The sequence below is a fragment of the Marmota monax genome, unplaced genomic scaffold, assembly GCF_021218885.2.
Source record: "Marmota monax isolate L192 unplaced genomic scaffold, Marmota_monax_Labrador192_F-V1.1 WCK01_AAM20220418_F8-fsc00029, whole genome shotgun sequence".
NCBI lineage: Eukaryota > Metazoa > Chordata > Mammalia > Rodentia > Sciuridae > Marmota > Marmota monax.
Genome location: NW_026693024.1, coordinates 12,318,871 through 12,340,567, shown reverse-complemented (window position 1 = coordinate 12,340,567; position 21,697 = coordinate 12,318,871).

Here is a 21,697-nt window from a genome sequence, read left to right as displayed (position 1 = left end):
TCCCACATAGAAGGTGCTTCTTAGATTTTAGTTTAGCCTCTATCCCCAAAAGTCGAACAGAAAGCCACTGTTCTCCATGTATTTGTTGAAGGAACACTTCCACCCATAAACGCACACTTACGTTTTTATAAAAAATTGTGATTCAACAACCACAGTGAAAGTATACATTTTGCAAAATGAGTGTTGGGTGAGTCAACAGTTAATGATTTTCTAAGACAGGAAATAAGCAAAGGCGGACAACCGGCCTGCTTTTCTCAACACTGTAGGCCAAGAGTGTTAGATGATCACATATTCATTTTCTTCTTCTTTTAATTGGGACATTTTTATGGGGTACAGGACAATAATTCAACACATGGGCACAGTTTGCAATGATCAAATCTGGACCCTAAGCACCCCATCTCTTCCACATGGATCATTTCCATGTGTTGGGAACCTTTGTCCTCTTCCAGCTATTGCGAAATATATCACAGATCATTGTAACCAGTCATCACCCTGCTGTGCTAAAGAGAACTGGAATTGGGGCTGGGGGCTGTGGCTCAGTGATAAAGCGCTTGCCTCTAATGTGTGAGGCACTGGGTTCGAGCCTCAGCAGCACATAAAAATAAATAAAGATACTGCGTGTCCATCTACAGCTAATAAATAAATAAATAAACAAATAAATAACTGGAATGAATCCCTCTCGTTCAACTGCATTTCAGCACCCCATCTCCCCTCCATCCATCCCCCCAACCTCACCCCCTCCCAGGCTCCAGCAGCCGCCATCCTGTTCCATTCTCCCATGAGACCAACTTTCCAGTCTCCACCAATGAATGAGAACATGTGGTCATCTGCATCTGGCTTCCCTTGTCCAGCACAATGACCTCCCATTCCATCCATGTTGCCGCAAAAGACAGTATTTCACTCCTTTTCATGGCTGAACAGTGTGACCTGACGTATTCGTTTTCAGAAACAGTCAACTGAGTCAGAAGAATGATTTCCTTTTTTGCATTCCCTTGGGAGTCAATAGCAAAGACAGAAAGGTGATATCGAGTTTTCCAGTCCTGTACCAACTCACACAGCTGCTGGAGATGGCACTGCTGAACACATCAATACCTGAGAGACACTTGTTGTGTGTTCATGAGATAATAACTGTATTTTTGCAATGGGATATCGATTCTTCATGGGCTATCGTATTGGACATACCATTTCATTTGAACAAAGTAATTTCTTCAGTATTGCAAAAGGAAAAATAATAGCGTCAGGACAGATTCCCCTGCCTCCTCGTGTATTAGTTACTAGCAGAGAACTTCAATTTTAAATTTACTAGTAATCATATACCTCCTGCTTCTGTTATTCTCAGTAATACCAATGCATTTAGGATTTTCAGTGGGGGAGAAAAGTGGATCTCAGATCAAGGGAAAGTTGACTTTTTCTTCTTTCCCAGCTCAGACTGGGAATTCATAACTACATCATTAATTTTGTAGTGGTTCTTTCTCTTCCGAGTCTTGAAACCTCAACAGCCTCTCTCTTTGGAACACTTATGGACATTTTTACTGTTTCTGAGACAAAACAAAAACTCTTCAGAACCTCACTACTTTAGGAAGGTATTCCTTGACTAGAAGTTGTAAATAGTCCATGATAAAAAGTTCAGCAATTCAGAGAAGTTAAGACCACCCCAGGAAGCTATTTTCTATATTGAAACTTCAAGATCTTAAATTCAGTCCTAAAAAGATCCCAAAGAAATGTTACCTTCCATTTTGTTCAATTCAGAAAGGATGGGAACACAGCTCGGAGATACTAATCAGACTTCCATCGCAGCCCTCTGAAGCAAGAGAAAAAGAACTGCTTTAAAATATGGTCGTGAAATACAATACCATGCTCTTAAAAGACTTGATATGAACCTACTAAATGTGGATACTGTATAAATACCAGAAACATCTGTCGATTTCATTTCATATACCAAATTACTCTTTTTTTTTTTAATGTATGACCTTTGGTCAATAATTCTGGTTTCCATCCTTATTTGGTTTGGCCACACTTACTGGAATCCTATGGCAGAATTAAACCTAGACTTCCTGTACAGATGCAAATCTATATAATCTTTAACCTCATTTACAAAGACTTAAAAAAAAAAACAGGATTATGTGATTTTGGTTCCAGAAATTTTTTTCTCTTTTTCTCTGTTTTTCCTGTTCAGTGGTTCATATCCCCTAAAAAAAAGAGTTTTTTTGTTTGTTTGTGTGTTCGTTTGCTTTTGGAAAAGGATACATGAAGGTTTTGAGTAGTTTGTTCCATAACTTTCCAGGCTACAATATTGATCATCATCGTACACTTGACTTAAAGACCTCATATTCCAAAAATTTTGAATAATAACTTTGAAGAGCATTCTTTTTACTTACTCAGGGTAGAAGTGATTTGAGGATCTATCTTGGGAAATCCCACCCTGGGTGCTGCGGAAACGTCTGCAGTTGACATAGACCCAGAGCCCCAGGCTGTGCAGCACAAGACACAGGACAGACCTCTGTCTTTACTCCTGCTCAGCTAACCTCCCAGTTTGTTTCATCCCCACATAGAGAAAGAAAGAATGCCAGAGGGGGAAGGACCATCCTTGCACCCTTGTCTTGGACTTTTTTTCTTTTTTCACCTTTGGAGGCATGGAAATTTTCCCTAGAAATCTTCTAGAGCTTTCCCTTATATATATTTCATGTTTCATAGATTCTAAGACCATTGCTGAAGCTGTCATTGATAAAAAGTTGATTATTGCAATGTTTGGCATGGGCTAACCATTCTAGACGGTGGGAGATTAACTAAAATCACTACAATAGGCATGTAGGAAAATCATAAAGTGCAAGAGAAGAAGTCGCAAACAAGAAATCTGATGTAATAAAGTGCTTTCGGGGTTAAACTTGGGAGAAAGGATTTCCAGCTATCCCTGAACAGAACACTCGACCTGGGCACAGGAAGATGGAATTGAGCCCTTTAATTTGCCAATCTGGAAATGAAATCTGGAAGAATGGGGCATACATAAGGTCACAAGTTACAACTGGCTGAGATAAAGGTATATGAAGGAGTATTTGCTAGTTTTTGCTCTGGGAACAGAAAGCTCCCACATCTCAGATGCTCAGAACCACAGTCATTTATGTTTTGCCCACAGATCTGCTGGTTGACTTCAGCTGTGGCTGGCATTGCCCATGTCTTTGTATTCCTGGAAACAGGCTGAAGAAGCAGCCTCTACCTGGGATACACTCCTCTCATGGGAGAATAAAGTCGAACCTTGTGTGAAGTTTCCAGACACTCAGTGATCTGGAGAACATTGATGTATTCCCTTTGAGATGAAGTCAATACATTTTTTTTTTAGTACTGATAAGTACTCAGGGGCACTCAACCACTGAACCATATCCTCAGCCCATTTTTTGTATTTTATTTAGAGACAGGGTCTCACTGAGTTGCTTAGGGCCTTGCTAAGTTGCTGAGGCTGATTTTGAACTCAAGATCCTCCTGCCTCAGCCTCTGGAACCACTGGGATTACAGGCGTGTGTCACCTTGCCCGGCTGCAGATGAAGCCAGGTCTGTAGCTTCTTGCACCTCCTCCCAGTAAGAGGCACAGTAGCTGATGTCTGTTTGTGCTCTGGGGACAGTAGATGTGATAGGCAGGTGTGCTGTTGTGATCTATGTGCCAAGGTATCTGAAGGTAGGCAGTTTTGCGAAGGGCTGAGAGTAAGCGAGGGTTCTACAGCAGTTCCAGACACTTTATAAGCTGCTCCACAACGTGAGTGCTTTGATTTATCAAATAGGATGATGGATGAAGGTTCTGTGATGTTATATGTGTCTCCAAATGCCTTGAGAAGATAATAACTCTGCAGACCTTTAGGACATGGATGGATAGCTCTGTCCTCCTCTGCAATGACTCTTCTTTCTGTTAAACTTAGCTGCTGACTTGCTCCTGGTAGAGAATGAATCTGCGACCGTAGGAACCAATCACCACTTGTCCCACCACAATGGCCTCCACAAAATAATGTCCTTTCCTCCTTCCTTCCAAGTCCTGCATAATGGCTTCTGTTGACACATTCTAACCTGGAGCAAGGGGTTTAGGGAAATGTGATCCCTGACTCCTCTGCAGCGTGAGGAGGCTCTGAGAGAGATGGTAGGTGCCACGTTATCAAAGGTGATCAGCATGGGAGAGGAGAGGGACATGAGATTGGAAGGGCAGACAGGATGACATCCAGGAGGGCAGTGATGGCTTTCCGTCATGATGGAAGGGGCACTCAGCCACTGAGCCATATCCCCAGCCCAGAGCTTGAGAGAGTCAACATAAGGAGAAAAGGTTTTCGGTGGCTCCCAGTTTTGGAGGTGCTAGTCCATGATGTGTTGGCGCCATGGCTTGGGGCTGCGTTGAGGCAGCACATCAGGGCAGAGCACGTGGGGAACAGAACTGCTCACCTTATGCACAAGGAGCAAAAGAGAAAGAGGAAGGGCTGTGGTCCCAGGGTCCTTTTCAAGGGCACACCACTAATGACATAAGCACCTCTCATAAAGCCCCACCTTCCAAAGGTTCCACAACCTCCCAACAGCACCTCCCTGGGGACCAAACTTTAACACACAGGGGACCCTCAAGAGCCAAACTATCACAATCCAATCATTTCACCTCGGAACATGCCTGCATGAACAAGGGAGCTTTGGGGGCACCCCTCCTATCCAAATTGTACCACTCTTGTGCGGTCACCAGACACAGGGAATCACTAAGGACCTTACGTGCTCTACTAAAGAGAAGGCAGTGGGGAGACACTTGAGGCGTAGAAAAGTGGCACAATCTTGGGTCTACTTTGAAGCTTTTCATACTCTCTACAGGCAGGAAGGTGACAGGGGACCCGGCAAAGTCATAACACTCCCTCTTTACTGGGTTCCTTTGTGTCTGGCGTGGAAATATATAAAATATAGAATCCTTACTCTTAAATCCTTTGCACCTTGGTATTTCATCATGGCAAGGTGGATTTTTTTCATCCCGTCTTTAAGATAAGGAAACAGAGACTCAGAGGCTAGTGACCAGACCCAACTTCCCTCACCAACGAGGGACAGTTGTTGGCATCTAAGGTTTTCCAGGTTCCTGAATCCAAACTCTTCCACTCTATTAAAACTGCATCTCCCTGGGCGACACAGAGATGGAGCCCGACAGTCAGAGAAAGTTCAAGGCACAAGCAACTGGGAGGGGCTTAATATCCTTTGGGCCTTCATCCCTGTACGTATCCTTCCATTCAACAACATTTGATACCTGGAAGGAATGTGAAGAGTCTTAATTTACCATGCCTGAAATCGGAAATTTAGGCATCACATTTAACTTGGGTTCCTTCAAATTACACCCAGTTATAACCAAGGATTGAATTGTCATTAGCCCCCTAGAGTCTGAACGCCAAGAAGGTAGAACCATGCCAGTTTTATGTCACCATGGTCTAGCACACAGTAATTCCTCAATAAAGATTTGATGAGTGGTATATAGTTTGGATGGGAGGTATCCCCAAAGCTCCTGTGTTCATGCAGGAATAGTCAGAGGTGAAACGATTGGATTGTGAGAGTTGTCACCTAATCAGTCCATCCTAGTTTGAACGGAATGACCAGGGGGTAAGTGTATTGTGGTGGAGTGTGGATGGAGGAGTGTAGGTGGGTCTCTGGGGTCATGCCCAGGAAGGTTCATCTACCCCGTGGCCCCTTCCACCTCTCCCCCTGCCTCTGCTTCCTGGCTACCATGAAGGGAGTAGTGCTCCTCCACCACACCCTTCCACCATGATGTTCTGCTCACCCTTGGTCCCAGAGCATTAGACTTGCCTGACCATAGACTGAATCTCTGAAAATAAACTTTTCTTCCGCTAAGTTGTTCTTGCCAGGTATTTTGTTCGTTCCAACAGAAATGTAAGCAACACAATGAGCCGTGGTGGATTGGCTAAAGGTGAGAACTACCTGATAATAAGAACCAGATGGGGGGCTCCCCTGGTTGGTGGGATTGGCTCTTTACACCCAGAGGACTTTCTCTCCCTCATGTACTCATTAGATCCACTGATAACAGCCCAACGCCTCTCTTCCTGCCTCATATCTAACTTTCCACTAATCCACAGGGTAAAATCTCGAAAACAGAGACCTCATTCATCACATTATTCTTCCAATGATAAACCTCCAAGGATCCTCCATTTGACTTCAGAGTTTGGCAACCCATCTAGGGTCTCTTTGAGAGTTTGCTTCATTCCAAATTTTCATCTTTATTTCTCTCACTGACAACTGTCAGCTCCCCAACCCAATGGCCAGGTATGGAAGAACCTTAAGAAATAAAGATTACAAGTGGCTCCTGTCTATCACACAGTAATTGCTCAATAAGATTTGAGCAATTACTATCCATGTTGCATTCTGATCATGTATTTCCATGTCTGCATCTGCCCAGACTTAGAGCTCAGAGGTGAGGCTCTACTCTACATGAGTGGTTCCTAGAGAGGTGCCCAGCAGGTCATAGGTGCTCAGCGCATGGTGGTTGAAAGGATGAGCCTAGGCAATGGGTGCTAGTGATACCTCTGCCCACCCAGAAGGTTTTGATCCAGGATTCTTTGTTGGGGTGTTTATGCTGTTTACAGGTAGTTGCATGGCCCAGTGTCTGCCACCACAGATGAAGGAGAATTTTCCCATGAATGGTGTACAGATCACACCTTCTCACTCACAAACCTCCCCTACAGGTGGTAGTAACCTGGTATTTGGGTCTTGGACAGGGGACGTCCCCACAGGTCAATCTGTAGAAAAACTGAGATACTTAAATCCAAGATGGTGGCCCTTGGATGGGCCTGACTCGCATTCACCACGGCTGTTTCTCTAATTAGCCATATAGACAGGCTTGTTTGTGAAAAGAGAAAAAACAGTTGGTCATTAGGTGAAATGGGCACTTGCACTATGAATTGCCCCATGCTGTTACATCAAGGGGTGTTCTCAAAAGGGGGCAGATACATTTTTTTGAAGCCAAATAACATTAAGAATATAATCAGACCTGCTCTCTTTCCGCTGAGAAATATTCCCCTCTCCTTTGTGGCAAGGATGAGGATGACAGCAAACTTTCATCTTCCCCGACAAGATAACTCAGATGTTTTCCTCAGGGAAAGGTGACTGATCACGCTGTTCTGTTCAAGAAGAACATGGAGTGTATGAAAGACTTCACCAAGCTCCTTCCTTTATAGCTTCCTCCTTTGAAAACCTGTGAGCACACACAGGATGTTCCTCATTAGACAGGAGCCACTTGTAATCTTGATTTCTAAAGGTTCTTCCGTACCTGGTCCTACGATAAGAGGTTATTGCCACTCTACAGTGTGGACCAAAAGAGTCATCCTCAGCCCTCAACACATGCCTAACCTAACTACTCTGGACAACATCGATCCCTCTCCTCTCTGAAATCCTAAAAAGTTCTTTTGGCCTGGAAGCTTATCACAGAATATTTATTTTATATGTAAATGTTATATTGTTTCTAATAGATTCAAACCCTCTCATGGACAAGGAATCTACCACATGCTCTCTTGGTAAGTTCTAGAGTAGCCAGCACAAAGCTGAATAAATAAATCATGTTTCATAAATAATTTCTTATAGTCCCATACATGAAGAGTAAAAATGCCCGGGAGAGATTAATCCTAATGTGTCAACTTCTTCTTAGGAAAGTATGTAAGAAGACACCTTCAATTTATAACTGAACATTATTTCCTCCTCCTCCTCCTCCTCCTCCTCCTCCTCCTCCTCCTCCTCCTTCTTCTTCTTCTTTTTTTTTTGGTACTGGGGATGAAACTGAGGGGCACTCAGTCACTGAGCCACATCCCCAGTCCTTTTTCTTTTTTATTTTGAGACAGGGTCTAACTAAATTGCTTAGGGCCTTGCTAAGTGACTGAGGCTGGCCCTGAACTCGGGATCCTCCTCCCTCAGCCTCCCAAGCCACTGGGATTACAGGCATGAGCCCTTGTGCCTGTGTATTATATCTTTTTTGAAACCTAGATAACAGAAAATTTTCTACAGCCAATGACACAAATGGTTCCCCAGTTTCAAAAAATAACCTGAAGTCGGTCCCCTAGCTCATGCTAACATGAGGATGATTTTCCGTAATAAGACTGAAACAGCGTTACATTCTTGAGCCTAACCAAGATACCTCTACAGGAGGAATTCTGTGTACCATTCTGTTGTGTTACCTTAAAAAAATGAGAAGAGTTGTAGAGATATTCCAGAAGACATCTCAAAGATCAAGTGGATGAATTTTTTAGGAAAAAAAAAAAACTTGACATATTAAAATTCTTCATTCAGACAACAGAAAGGTTGGTAAGAGATACAAAGTTCATAAAATCATGAAGATAAAAATAAAGAGACTTCAGAATTACCCACTAAGTCCTGTAATTCTACCACATGGCAAAAATAGCTTAGAGAATTCCTTATTTGATGATCACTTGACAAAAGATATAAATAGATTAAAATCAATTAGTGTGCATAGAGACACAGTGTATTACTAAGGAAATCAGGAACACTTGGAATTCTTGTGCTGAAGAGCAATTTAACATACTGCCTTACACAAATCTTCCTTGATGGCCTTCTCAAACACAATACTGAAGGGATGGATGGAGGTATTGAGCTTCCTTATTATTATATGCCTTCAATTATTATTCCCGGGAATTATTTTTTTTTAATCTGTGCCAGTCATGTGTTCTGTATATTTTATGCCTTCGACTGCAAATAGTTAAATGGCATTTACCCTACTAGATTTAGAAGTCTTCAGTTATAGAACTAATGACAGGGATGATGACGATGGTGACAGAAGTTCACATTTATGTGTTAGTCAGTTTCCAATCACTATGACACAATACCTGAGATAAACAACTTATAAGGAGGAAAGGTTTTTTTTGGCTCACAGTATTGGAGGTTTCACCCCGTGATCACTTAGCTCTGCTGCTTTGGGCCTACGGGGGCTCAGTACATCATGGCAGGAGAGAATGGACAACCAGGAAGCAGGAGAGAGAGAGACAGGAAGGGGCTGGGATCCCAATATCCCCTTCAAGGACATGACCTCAGGGACCTAACTTCCTCCTACTAGCCTCCCTCTGGTCTAATTCAGGTGGCTGAATTCCCACCTCCCATAGTGCCAGAGGCTGGCAACTAAGCCTTTAGCACGTGAGCCTTCAGGAAACGTGGAAGGTCCAAAGCACAGCAATCCACTCTCCTCTCACTACACACCATGTTTTATTTGGCTTCGTGATCGGACTCATGTGATGGCATCTTCGTCTGCTATTTTTAGGTCTACATAACTTGAAATCAGCACAGGGTGAGCAAGTAGAGTGTTTTCCCTGTGGGTCACGCGGAAACATGGGAAGATCTGATTCAGATATGGATGCACCGTTGGTTTTTCTCTCCCCTTATCGTTTTTCAGGAGCTGCTTTGGCCACACAGGGAGAGTCAAATCTACTGGGTGCATTTGTCCCTGCAAGCCCCTCTGCAGTGGTTTCCACCTGGTGGGTTCCCAGCAGAGGCAGCTTGACTTCTATAGGCCACGTCCCTGATGGTGGAGAGTGACTAAGCATGAGGTGGGGGCACTGCTGGGGGGTACATACAGTGACCTTGCTACCATTCCAAACCCCAGAGGGGCTCAAATCCAGCACACAGTGTCCCGTGAAGATGACGAGCCATAGAATTGATGTGTGATCCACACGCTCCAAGTGTGTGAGAGGCCCCTGTGTGTTTCCAACTATTATGTCTCCATCTGTGGAAGGTAGGTGCATTCTAGAATGCTGGTTGGAAATCTCTGAACACCATGAAAATAATGAGAGAGAAACCGATGTTTCCAAGCTCCAAGTGGCTTAAAAAATAAGTCCCAAACATCCTCAAGAAACTCCCACTCCTAGTGAAATCACTGATTCATGAACAATGTGAAGACATTCTCAGTAGATTCCCAGTTTAAAGTCCTAACCTCCTCGTTGTTTACTGTTTAGAAGGACCCCTGCTCATATTTCTTGTGGACTCCCAAACACGTGGAATGACCCCCCAAAAAAAATCATTGCTCCTCTTGTTCCCCTTTATGTACTACTCCTCATCCCCCCTTGCCCCACCTGGGGTTCAGTTCTGTGAGAGACCTTTCCCTGGGTGGCCAGTGGCAGATGGGAGGAGAGGGCTGGGGAGCCTTGGTGACTAGTCTCTGGGCTCCCTCACGACCCTGAGAAATTCTCAAAGAGCCCGGCGCTTTGTAACAATCTTCGACCTTTCCTCCAAAGAGAGACTTGGATGCTGCAGAGTTTTTCCTCTCTTCTGATGAGGAGAGGAATCTTAGATCCTGGCTCCCAGAGTTTGCCCAAGTTTCTTGTCGGTGGTGGGCGGCTAGTCCAAATGGCTGCGTTCCCGAGCTTGCTGGATGTATGTGAGAGTTCTCAGCCTCTACCCAAGCTTTTTTCTCTGCCAAGTGGTGCGATAAAACTTGTGAGAACAGGTTTTTCCTTATGAGGTGGCTGAGGCATCTGCATCCCTTTCTGGCGGGAAACCAGAGTTTAAAAAGAGGAGTGGTAGAAACCTCACAGAGCATTCCTGAGAGGCTGGATGTGGATGTGGGTTAGGAGTCTAGTGATCATTCAGGGGAGTGCATTTTCGTTTGACCTCTACCCCAGCGATTTCTCAACAGCCCTCACGCACGCCAGCTCCAACCCACTAAACCAGCCAAGACTTGGGCAAGTTGCTTTCATTTGGATGAATTAAAGGACTTTTACCAATTCAGCATGGATCAGCATGAGGCCCGGGAGGTCCTTTTCAACCAAGAAGTGCCACAATACCAGAGTCTTAGAACTCAAAGGCCTTTTACGTGAGTTATCACTTTTAATCTTAGGGGAGAATGGCTCCATCTGGTTCAAAAGTACATTGATTCTAATATCGCAGAGATAGCAGCATTTTTTTTTTTAACTTTCCACTCCTTAATAAGAAATTCAGAAGAGAATTTAGCTTTCCTTCAGAAATAAAGAGGGGACATAGCTCGTGCTGCATTTCTCAGGGGACTGAGGTCTCTCGTGGCCCCTGAGGGTAGCAGCCGGATCAGTATCTACCTTGGCTTGTCCCTCCTCTTAGAGCCAAGGGAACACTTATGAGGGCTGTCAATCACCCAGCAAGGGCCCTCTCTTCTTCTCTCCTTGGTTCTGCTGGGAAAAACCCCAAAGCAGGCCAGCTGCCCAATACACACTGTGGGGAGAATCCAAACAAGCACTTCTGTTTCCCTTGCCAACCCCGAAAACCTCAAAATCACCAAGCAATGTGGAGCTACCCAGTGTTATCCTGGTGGTCTCATTGAACTCCGAAAACAATACTTTGTGGCAATATTTGGGGGCAAAAACAATATGTTTTGTAATTTTGTAGATGAAAAAAAAAATCAGAATCTCAGTGAGAGGAACTTGCAAAACATCTACAAGAACCTGGATTAAACCCAAGTGCCATCTGTGGCTCATCGACAAAGGAGTTAATTCACCCCATCTTGCATTTAGAAGCGGGACGTGTGCACCGTTGGCATTACGTTGGGGTTGGTTAGAAATGCAGGACCTTGGGGATGCCACAAAACTACCCCCCTCTGACTTTTGTGTCCATCGAAGTATGATAAGTGGTGCTTTATAATATTACCTTGCCCCACAAGGGGAAATTCACTTGAGGTCTCACATGCAGAGTGAACTAATGGGACGCACATGTCCCTGGTGAGAACACCCAGGCAAGTTCACGCTTGCTTCTTGCTATTCATCTTTAGTTAATCCTAAGATTTAAATTCCCCCAAACTTTTCCAAGTCTAGTGAAACAAAAGTTCAACCTCTGTCAAATAGATCTGTTGGGCAAGAGGACCATGGGATTCGTGTGGATTTTGTGCAAGGTCTCTGGGGCAAACAGCCTCATCATTCCCGTTCACGGGGGAGTCCTAGATGATGTGGCTTTGGAGAGAGCCCATTTAGCTCAGTACTACTGGAGATATTCATAGATAAGCAATATTGATTATTTTTCCTTGAACAAAAGCTGCTTTTGATTTCTAAGAAACTGTAGTTGTAGCAGCTGGGGAAGTGTAGAGGAAGAAAGGGCTCCAAAGCCACCCAGGGCATCCGGGAGGTAAGAGCCTGTGACTTCATTCCTTGGCCCTCTGAACATCTTCCACAAGTGAGGACCACATAGGCCCCTTAGGCCTGTCTTTAAGATGTTATTATTTAGATAAATCACGTCTGGATTCTTCTCACATTCCATCCTTCCAAACTCACATAGAAATAGTCAGGAAACCAAATGGCATGATTTCAGAAACTGGGGGGAATCCAGTTATCCAAAATGTGCCCACAGTCCTGCCACCTGCAGGGATCCAGGAATCCCATGCAACCAGTGTTTCTGCTCGAGGTGTACTCACCGACAGTCTAGTAACCGCTGGGGGGCTGGTTAAGAGGCACGGCCCTAGGGTGCATAGACGAAGCTTTGGATAGAGATGCATTCTGGTCCCCAAGGTTGACTTGTTCAGTTTGGCCACTGAGACTCAGAAATACAGACACTTCATGACAAAGTGTATCTTGGGAGAACCGGTTTCTATCTTCCATTTTGAGTACCCTGCATCTGAGTGAAGTTGACCTTGTCCATAGACGTGATTCTTCTCTTCTTTGCTTCCACACCTGGAACTCGAAGAGGTGATTCAGGGTGCCTAATTCTGTATTATTACAAGATAAGTGTGTGATAATTTTTAACAGAATTTTTCTAATGCTGCCAATATTCAATCAGGTCTATTGTACACAAGTTTGGGTCCCTGGTATATTATTTCATCTTTTTCTGTTCTTAAACACATATAGTACCTTGAACCACAGTCTCTCTTCATTCTATCCAACTTAGCCATTTGATCTACCCCAATCCAGTGTGCCCCACTTCACTGCTCAGATTGCTCACCCTACCACTTGGAGTCTGCACTGTGAATCTCTAGGTATTTCATAAATAACTTCTAGTCCAAATCTTCTGTGTTGATATAAGTATAACCATCTTCAAGTGCAAGCAAGTTGGGACCAAGTGGAAAGTTTATGTAAGGGATGCTGTTCAAGGGACCAAATCTTAAGATGGCCCCATGTCTACATAACAAGTAGGCCCTTTCCAGAGATCTGGAGACTTTCAACATTTCCCTGTCTTGGAAGAATGCTCATCAGAAGCCATTCATATAGTGGTATATATATACAATGGAATATTACTCAGCCATAAAGAAGAATGAAGTCATGGCATTGGCCGATAAATGGAAGGAATAGGAGGCTATCATGCTAAGCCAGTTCCAAAAAAAAAAAAAAAAAAAAAAAAAAAAAAAAACCCAAAGGCCACTGTTCTCTTTGATATTCAGAGGCTGACTCACAATAGTCATGGGGTAAGGAAGAGTGGAGATTCACCATATTGGATGGGGGGCAATGCAGGGAAGGGAGAGGGCATTGGAATCAGGAAGAGTGTAGACTGAATAGGACATAACTTTCCTGTGTTCGTATATGAATACACGACCAGTGTAACTCCACATCATGTACAACCACAAGAGTGGGAAGTTATACCCTATGTATGTATGATATGTCAAAATACATTCTACTGTCATGTATAACTAAAAAGAACAAATGAAAAAATAAAAAGAACACATCTACCTATATAATTAAAATATTTTGAAATGAAGAAAATTAATACTATGGTAGTCCCCCCCATCCACAATCTTACTTTCTAAGACTTCAGTTACTTGTGTTAGCTATGGTTTGAAAACATTAACTAGAAAATTTTCAAGACGGACAGTTCATGAGTTTTCAATTGCAACATGATTCGACATCATACTGTCCCACTGTGTTTCACCTGGGACATAAATGTTCCCTATGTCCAGCCTCTACACACTGTATATATCCTACCTGCCCATTAGACACTTAGCCATCTCAATTATCAGATCCACTGGAACAATATAGCTATGCTTGTGATCAAGAATTCATATTTTCCTTAATAATGGCTTCCCAAATGCAAGAGTAGTGGTGCTAGGAATTCTTTTTTTTTTTTAATTCACCCCAAACTGTATTTGGAACTATGAAACACAAAGAACACAAAAACTGGGTCCTTTTCTACAGATAGCAGATACAAATTTTTCAAGACCCCTCCCTTCCCTTTACTCCCCTATGTGTAATGAAAAGTACCTCTATTTTTCCCTAGCCCCTACTTTTTGTGAATTAGCATCCACATATCAGAGAAAACATTCAGCCTTTGTTTTGGGAGGGATTGGCTTATTTCGGTTCGCATGATATCCTCCAGCTCCATCCATTTACCTGCAAATGCCATAATTTCATTCTTCTTTAAGACTGAGTAATATTCCCCTGTGTATGTATACCACTTTTTCTTTATCCATTCATCAGTTGAAGGACATCTAGGTTCATTACATAGTTTGGCTATTGTGAATGGAGCTTCTATAAACAGTGTTGTGGCTGTGTCATTGCTTTTTTGAAGTCTTTGGGGTATATACCAAGGAGTGGGATAGCTGGGTCAAATGGTGGTTCTATTCCAAACTTTCTGAGGAATCTCCATACTGCTTTCCATAGTGGTTGCACCAATTTGCAGTTCATCCAGCAATGTATGAGTGTCCCTTTTTCCCCACCTCCTCACCAACATTTATTGTTGCTTGTATTCTTTACAATGGCCATTATGCCTGGAGTGAGATGAAATCTTAAAGCAGTCTTGATTTGTGTTTCTGTAATTGCTGGAGATGTTGAACATTTTTTCATATATTTGTTGATCAATTCTGTTTTTCTTCTATGAAGTATCTGTTCAGTTCCTTAGCCCACTTATTGATTGGGTTATTTGTTATTGAGTTTTTTGAGTTCTTTATATATCCTGGAGATGAGTGCTCTATCTGATGTGCATGTGGTAAAGTTTTTTTTTCCCATTCAGTAGGCTCTCTCTTCATGTTTTTTATAGTTTGCTGAGAAGAAGCATTTTAGTTTGAATCCATCCCATTTATTGATTCTTGATTTTACTTCTTGCATTTAAGAGTCTTGTTAAGGAAATCAGTTCCCAAGCTGACAGGGTGAAGATTTGTGCCTACGTTTTCTACTATTAGGTGCAGGGTCTCTGTTCTAGTGCCTAAGTCTTTGATCCACTTTAAGTTGAGTAGATCTCCAATGAATGTTTTGGCACCTTTGTCTAGTATGAGATAACTGTATCATCTATTCTGTACCATTGGTCTACGTGTCTGTTTAGGTGCCAACACCATGCCACTTTTGTTACTATTACTCTGTAGTACAGTTTAAGGTCTGGTATTGTGATACCTCATGCTTCACTCTTCTTGCTATGGATTACTTTGGCTATTCTGGGTCTCCTACTTTTCCAAATAAATTTCATGATTGCTTTATCTAGTTCTATGAAGAATGTCATTGGATTTTAATAGGGATTGCATCAAATCTGTATAATGCTTTTGGTAATACGGCCACTTTGACAATATTAATTCTGCCTATACAAGAGCAGGAGAACTTTCCATCTTCTAAGGTCTTTTTCAATTTCTTTCTTTAATGTTCTCTAGTTTTCATTGCAGAGATATTTCACCTCTTTTTTTAGATTGAGTCCCAAGTTGGTTTTATTTTTTTTTTTTTAGGCTCTTGTGAATAGTTTTCCTGATTTCTCTTTCAGTGGATTCATCATTGATGTATAGGACTGTGTGTGAATTATGGTGTTGATTTTATATACTACTATTTTGCTGAATTCACTTATTAGTTCTAGAAGTTTCCTGGTGGAATTTTTTGGATCTTATAAATATAGAATCATGTCATTGGCAAATAGGGATAGTTTGAGTTCTTCTTTTCCTATTTATTTCCCTTGATTTCTTTCATCTGTCGGATTGCTCTGGCTAGAGTTTCAAGGATGATGTTGAATAGAACTGGTAAAAGAGGGAATCCCTGTACTGTTCCAGTTTTTAGAGGTAATGCTTTCAATTTTTCTCTATTTAGAATTATGTTGACCTTGGGTTTAGCATATATAGCTTTTATGACACTGAGGTATGTTTCTACTATGCTTAGTTTTTCTGGTGTTTTAAACATGAAGCATTGCTGTAGTTAGTCAAATGCTTTTTCTGCATCTATTGAGATGATCATATGATTATTTTCTTTAAATCTATTTGATGTGATAAATCACGTTGATTTATTTCTGTATGTTGAACCAAACTTGCATCCCTGCAATGAACCCCACTTGATCATAGTACACTACCTTTTAAAATATGTTTTTGTATGTGATTTGCCAGAATTTTATTGAAAATGTTTTCATTTGTCTTCATCAAGGATATTGTGTGAAGTTTTTTTCCTTGATGTGTCTTTGTCTGGATTTGGTATCAGGGTGATGCTGGCCTTTTAGAATGAGTTTGGAAGGGTTCCCTCCTTTTCTATTTCATGGAATAATTTGAGGAGTATGGGTGTTAATTCTTCTTTGGAAGTCTTCTGAGGAGTTTTTCTTTGTAGAGCTCAACTGAGAATCCATCTGGTCCTGGGATTTTCTTAGTTGGTAGGCGTTTGGTGGTGTCTTCTATTTCATTGCTTGAAATTGATCTGTTTAAATTGTGCATGTCCTCTTGATTGGGTAGGTTATATGTTTCTAGATATTTGTCAATATCTTTGAGATTTTGTATATTATTGGAGTATACATCTTCACAATAGTTTTAATTATCTTCTATATTTCAGTAGTGTCTGTTATGACAGTTCCCTTTTCATCACAAATTTTGGTAATTTGAGTTTTCTCTCTTCATTGGTATGGCTAAGGGTTTATCAATTTTATTTATTTTTTTCAAAGAACCAACTTTTTGTTTTGTCAATTTTTTTGAATTGTTTCTTTTGTTTCAATTTAATGATTCCAGCTCTGATTTTAATCATTTTCTGTCCTATACTGCTGCTGGTATTGATTTGTTCTTCATTTTCTAGAGCTGTGAGATGTAATGTTAAGTCATTCATTCATCGACTTTCTATACTTTTAATGAATGAGCTCAACACAATAAACTTTCCTCTTAGCACTGCATTCATAGTGTCCCAGGGATTCTGACATGTTGTATTGGTGTTCTCATTTACCTCTAAGTATTTTTTTTATTTCCTCCCCAGTTTCTTTACTATCCATTTGTCATTCAATAGTGTATTATTTAGTCTCCCTGTATTGAAATAGCCTCTATTTTTTTTATTTTATCCTTGATTTCTAATTTCATTCCATTATGATTTGATAAAATGTGGGGTAATATCTCTATTTTTGTGTATTTGCTAAGAGTTGCTTCATGGCGTATGATATGGTCTATTTTAGGATATATGTGTTACTGAGAAGAAAGTGTATCTGCTTGTCAATGGATGAAATATTCTATATATGTCCATATAGTCCAACTTATTAATTGTAATTTTTAATTCTATAGTTCCTTTGTTTAGTTTTTGTTTGGAGGATTTATCCAATAGTGAGAGAGGTGTGTTAAAGTCACCGAGTGTTATCGTGCTGTGGTCTATTTGATTCTTAAAATTGAGAAGGGTTTGTTTGATGTATGTAGATGCTCTATTGTTTGGGGCATAAATATTTATGATTGTTATGTCTTGTTGGGGAGTAATTCCTTTAATCAGTAATAAATGTCCTTCTTTGTTCCTTCTGATGAACTTTGGCTTGAAGTTCACTTTATCTGATATGAAGATGGAAACCCCAGTTTGTTTACATGATCCACGTGAGTGATATGATTTTTCTCACCCTTCCACCTTCAGTCTGTGGATGTCTTTGCCTGTGAGGTGAGTTTTTTGGAGACAGCATATTGTTGGGTCTTGTTTTTTAATCCAGTCTATGTCTTCTGATTGATGAGTTTAGGCCATTAACATTCAGGGTTATTATTGAGATATGATCTGTATTCCTCTTCATTTTGGTTTATTTCTGGTTTTTAATTTGACTTAGTTTCTTCTTTGATTGTCTGTTCCTTTAGTGTAGTTCCTCCCTTTGCTGGTTTTCACTGTTTTAAAAAATTTCCTCCTCATGGAATATTTTGCTGAGGATGTTCTCTAGTGCATGCTTTCTAGTTGTGAATTCTTTCAACTTTTGCTTATCATGAAGGTTTTTATTTTTTTCTTCAAATCTGAAGCTTAATTTTGCTGGATATAAAATTCTTGGTTGGCATCATATTCTTTCAGAGCTTGGTGTATGTTATTCCAGGACCTCCTAGCTTTGAGGGTCTGGGTTAAGAAATCAACTGAGATCTGAACTGGTTTCCCCCTGTATGTAATCTGATATTTTTCTCTCAAGGCCTTTAAAATTCTATTCTTATTCTGTATGCTAGTAATTTTCATTATGATATGTCCTGATGTGAGTCTGTGGTAATTTTGTACATTTGGAGTCCTGGAAGCCTCCTGTATTTGATTTTCCATTTCATTCTTCATGTTTGGGGAATTTTCTGATGTTATTTCATCGAAAATATTATGCATTTCTTTAGTTTGTATCTCCATAGCTTCCTCTATCCCAATAAATCTTAAATTTGGTCTTTTCATGTTATCACATAATTCTTGGAAGTTCTATACATGGATTTTTACCATCTTCTCTGTATGGTCAATTCTGTTTTCAAGATTATATGTTTTGTCTTCATAGCTTGTGGTTCTGTCTTCTAAGCGGTCTAGTCTGTTGGTGATGCTTTCTATTGAATTTTTAATTTTGTATATAGATTCCTTCATTTCAAGGATTTCTCCTTGGTTTCTTTTCATAATCTCTCTCTCTCTCTCTCTCTCTCTCTCTCTCTCTCTCTCTCTCTTTGATGTTGTAAGACACTAAGTTGTGACTTTTTAAAATTTTTTAATTTGCTTTAATTAGTTATACATGACAGTAGAATGCATTTATGCACTTTGAGATATCATACATAGATGGGATATAATTTTATTTTTAGTGTACATGTTGCAGAATCATATTGGTCATGTAGTCACATATATACATACAGTAATAATGTCTGTTTAATTCTACTATCTTCTGAGAAGTGTCTGTGCAGGTCCTTGGCCCATTTATTGATTGGGTTATTTGGTTTTTATTTTTTGGTGTTAAGTTTTTTGAGTTCTTTATATGTCCTAGAGATTAATGCTTTGATGGAAAGATCTCCCATACTCCTGGATAGGCAGAATTAATATTGTCAAAATGGTCATATTACCAAAAGCATTGTACAGATTTAATGCAATTCCTATTAAAATCCCAATGACATTCTTCATAGAAATAGAAATCATGACATTTATTTGGAAAAATAAAGAGACCCAGAATAGCTAAAGCAATCCTTAGGTAGCAAGAAAAGTGAAGCAGGAGGCATCACAATACCAGAATTTATACTATACTACAGAGCTATAGTAACAAAAATGACATGGTATTGGCACCAAAATAGACAAACTCACATAAATATAATTATCTCATATTAGACAAGGGTGCCAAAAATATTCACTGGAGAAAAGATAACCTATTCAACCAATATTGCTGGTAAAACTGGAAATCCGTATGTAGCAAAATAAAAATAAACTTCTCTCACCCTATACAAAAATCAACTCAAAGTAGATCAAAGACTTAGGCTCTAGAACAGAGACCCTGTGCCTAATAGAAGAAAAAACAGGCCCAAATCTTCACCACGTCAGCCTAGGATCTGATTTCCTTAACAAGACTCCTGAAGTGCAAGAAGTAAAATCAAGAATCAATAAATGGGATGGATTCAAATTAAAAAGATTTTCTTCTCAGCAAAAGAAACGATTAATAATGTGAGGAGAGAGCCTACAGATTGGGAGAAAATCTTTATCACATGCACCTCCGATAAAGCATTAATCTCTCTCTTTATTGAAGTGATCTTTCACCTCCTGAAATTTATCACTAATTTTACTCCTTACATCATCCTTTATGTCACGGATTAGTTTAACTACGTATATGTATGAATTTCTTCTCTGACATTTCTTCTACTCTGTTGTCATTGTATTCTATATTGGAGCACCTTGGTTTGTTGGGGGTGCTTTGTTTCCTTGTTTCTTCATGTTGTTCCTGTGTCTTCCCATCTAGCAGTGTGGATCTGAGGTAGTATAGTTTCTACCCTGTAGACTTATAGTGTCTCTGAAGGTTTCTAGTACCTTGCCTTTAAGGGGGAGATCAATATTAATAGCACCCAATGCAAACAATACACAGCCTTAAACCAAATAGTTCTTATTAGAGTGTCAAGCACTTCTCTCCTGGGTGACCTTGAGGGCTGAGCACTGGGACCTGTGTACCTGTCATGAAGACCTGTTCTGTATTGGCGAATCAGGACCAGGCACTGAGTGCTGTGGGCTGGCCATATAGCTGTGAGAATTGGGCCAGATTGGTGGCTAGGGAGGGGTTGGCAGACTGGAGATTGGGGAGCTGGAGGGCTCTGTTAAGTGCCATAATGATGTCAAACCTCACAGGACCAGGGGATCTGTGGGTGCTGGATTGGGGAGGGAGTCAGGGACCAGGCTGGTGCTGGGGCCCAGCGAGTGCCAGCTCAAGTGGGCCCCAGGAACCTGCTGGTTGCTGGACCAGCTGGCTGGGTGAACTGAGAGCAAGATGCCCTCACACCCTCCTCCCAACCCTCTGGCACACTGTAGTGAGCCCTAACCATCCCCAAATGCCTCGGGACTTGTGGAGCGGGGGAAAACTGGTTCTCTCCCACCTCTGCAGCAAGATGGTGACACCCTGGTTGCTGGAGGGAGCTGCTTTCAGAGATCTGGCAATTCTTACATGCTAAAGAGAAGCTATAAGGTGCTTCCTTAAAACGGAGAGTGAAAGTATGTACAAGACAAAACACAGTATAGGGTTTGGTATGATCTGTGATTTCAGGAATCCCTGGGGGTCTTGGGACACATCCCTGGGAACAAGGGGGGATGCTTTTATGCCAACAGACAAATCACATATTCCATTTTAATCCAGCGAAGTCTCTAAATGGCGCTACAGAGGGCTCAGCTCCCCCCTTGCAAGAGTGCATGGTAATACATGCTCTACCTGGATTGAACTGTCACCTTGGTGGTCAGAACTTACCCAGCCAGCACATAGTAGGCTCTCAGCAATGACTTGTTGATGGTATCACAATCTCCCATGATTGCACGAGACTTGGCAGGTAGATTAATGGCATTACCCAAGTCCCCGTGAATTCTACCTCACACCGCATATCTACCATTTGAGTTGCCTTCAAGGACTCAGGAGACTCCAGACTGTCAGGAGTTTCAGACCAAAAGCTTAGTAAATATTTCCTAAATCAAAACCACACAGGCTGAGTTCATTCGGTCTACTACTCGAGAACAGTTGCTTTCCATAGTGAGACACTCAGCAGTTGTAAGTAAGAAATGGGGTTTGAGTGGAAAATATTTGTAAAGGGAACAAAAGCAAATGGTGTCATGTTTGCCAATGACATCTTGGAGAACCAGTGGGTATTAAGAGAGCAAAATCAAAAGGGACTGATGTTGTAATGTGCCTTTCTTTCAAGCATACACTACATGCACCAAAATAAAGTGAACCCCTTTCAGGGGAACATTCCTGGCAGAAATAATTACTCTGTACTTATTGCTGTTGGAGCTGCAGCCCTACAGGGAGCGAGGAGGCAGAGGCGACAGGAAGAGAGCTGGTGGGGGAACCGACGGGCAGCCGGCAATTTACAAAGGGCTCGGTTGGCTCCACCTGGAGAAAGGAGTGTGTATTTTAAAATATCACATTTAATTAACACTTGAAGAGGGGT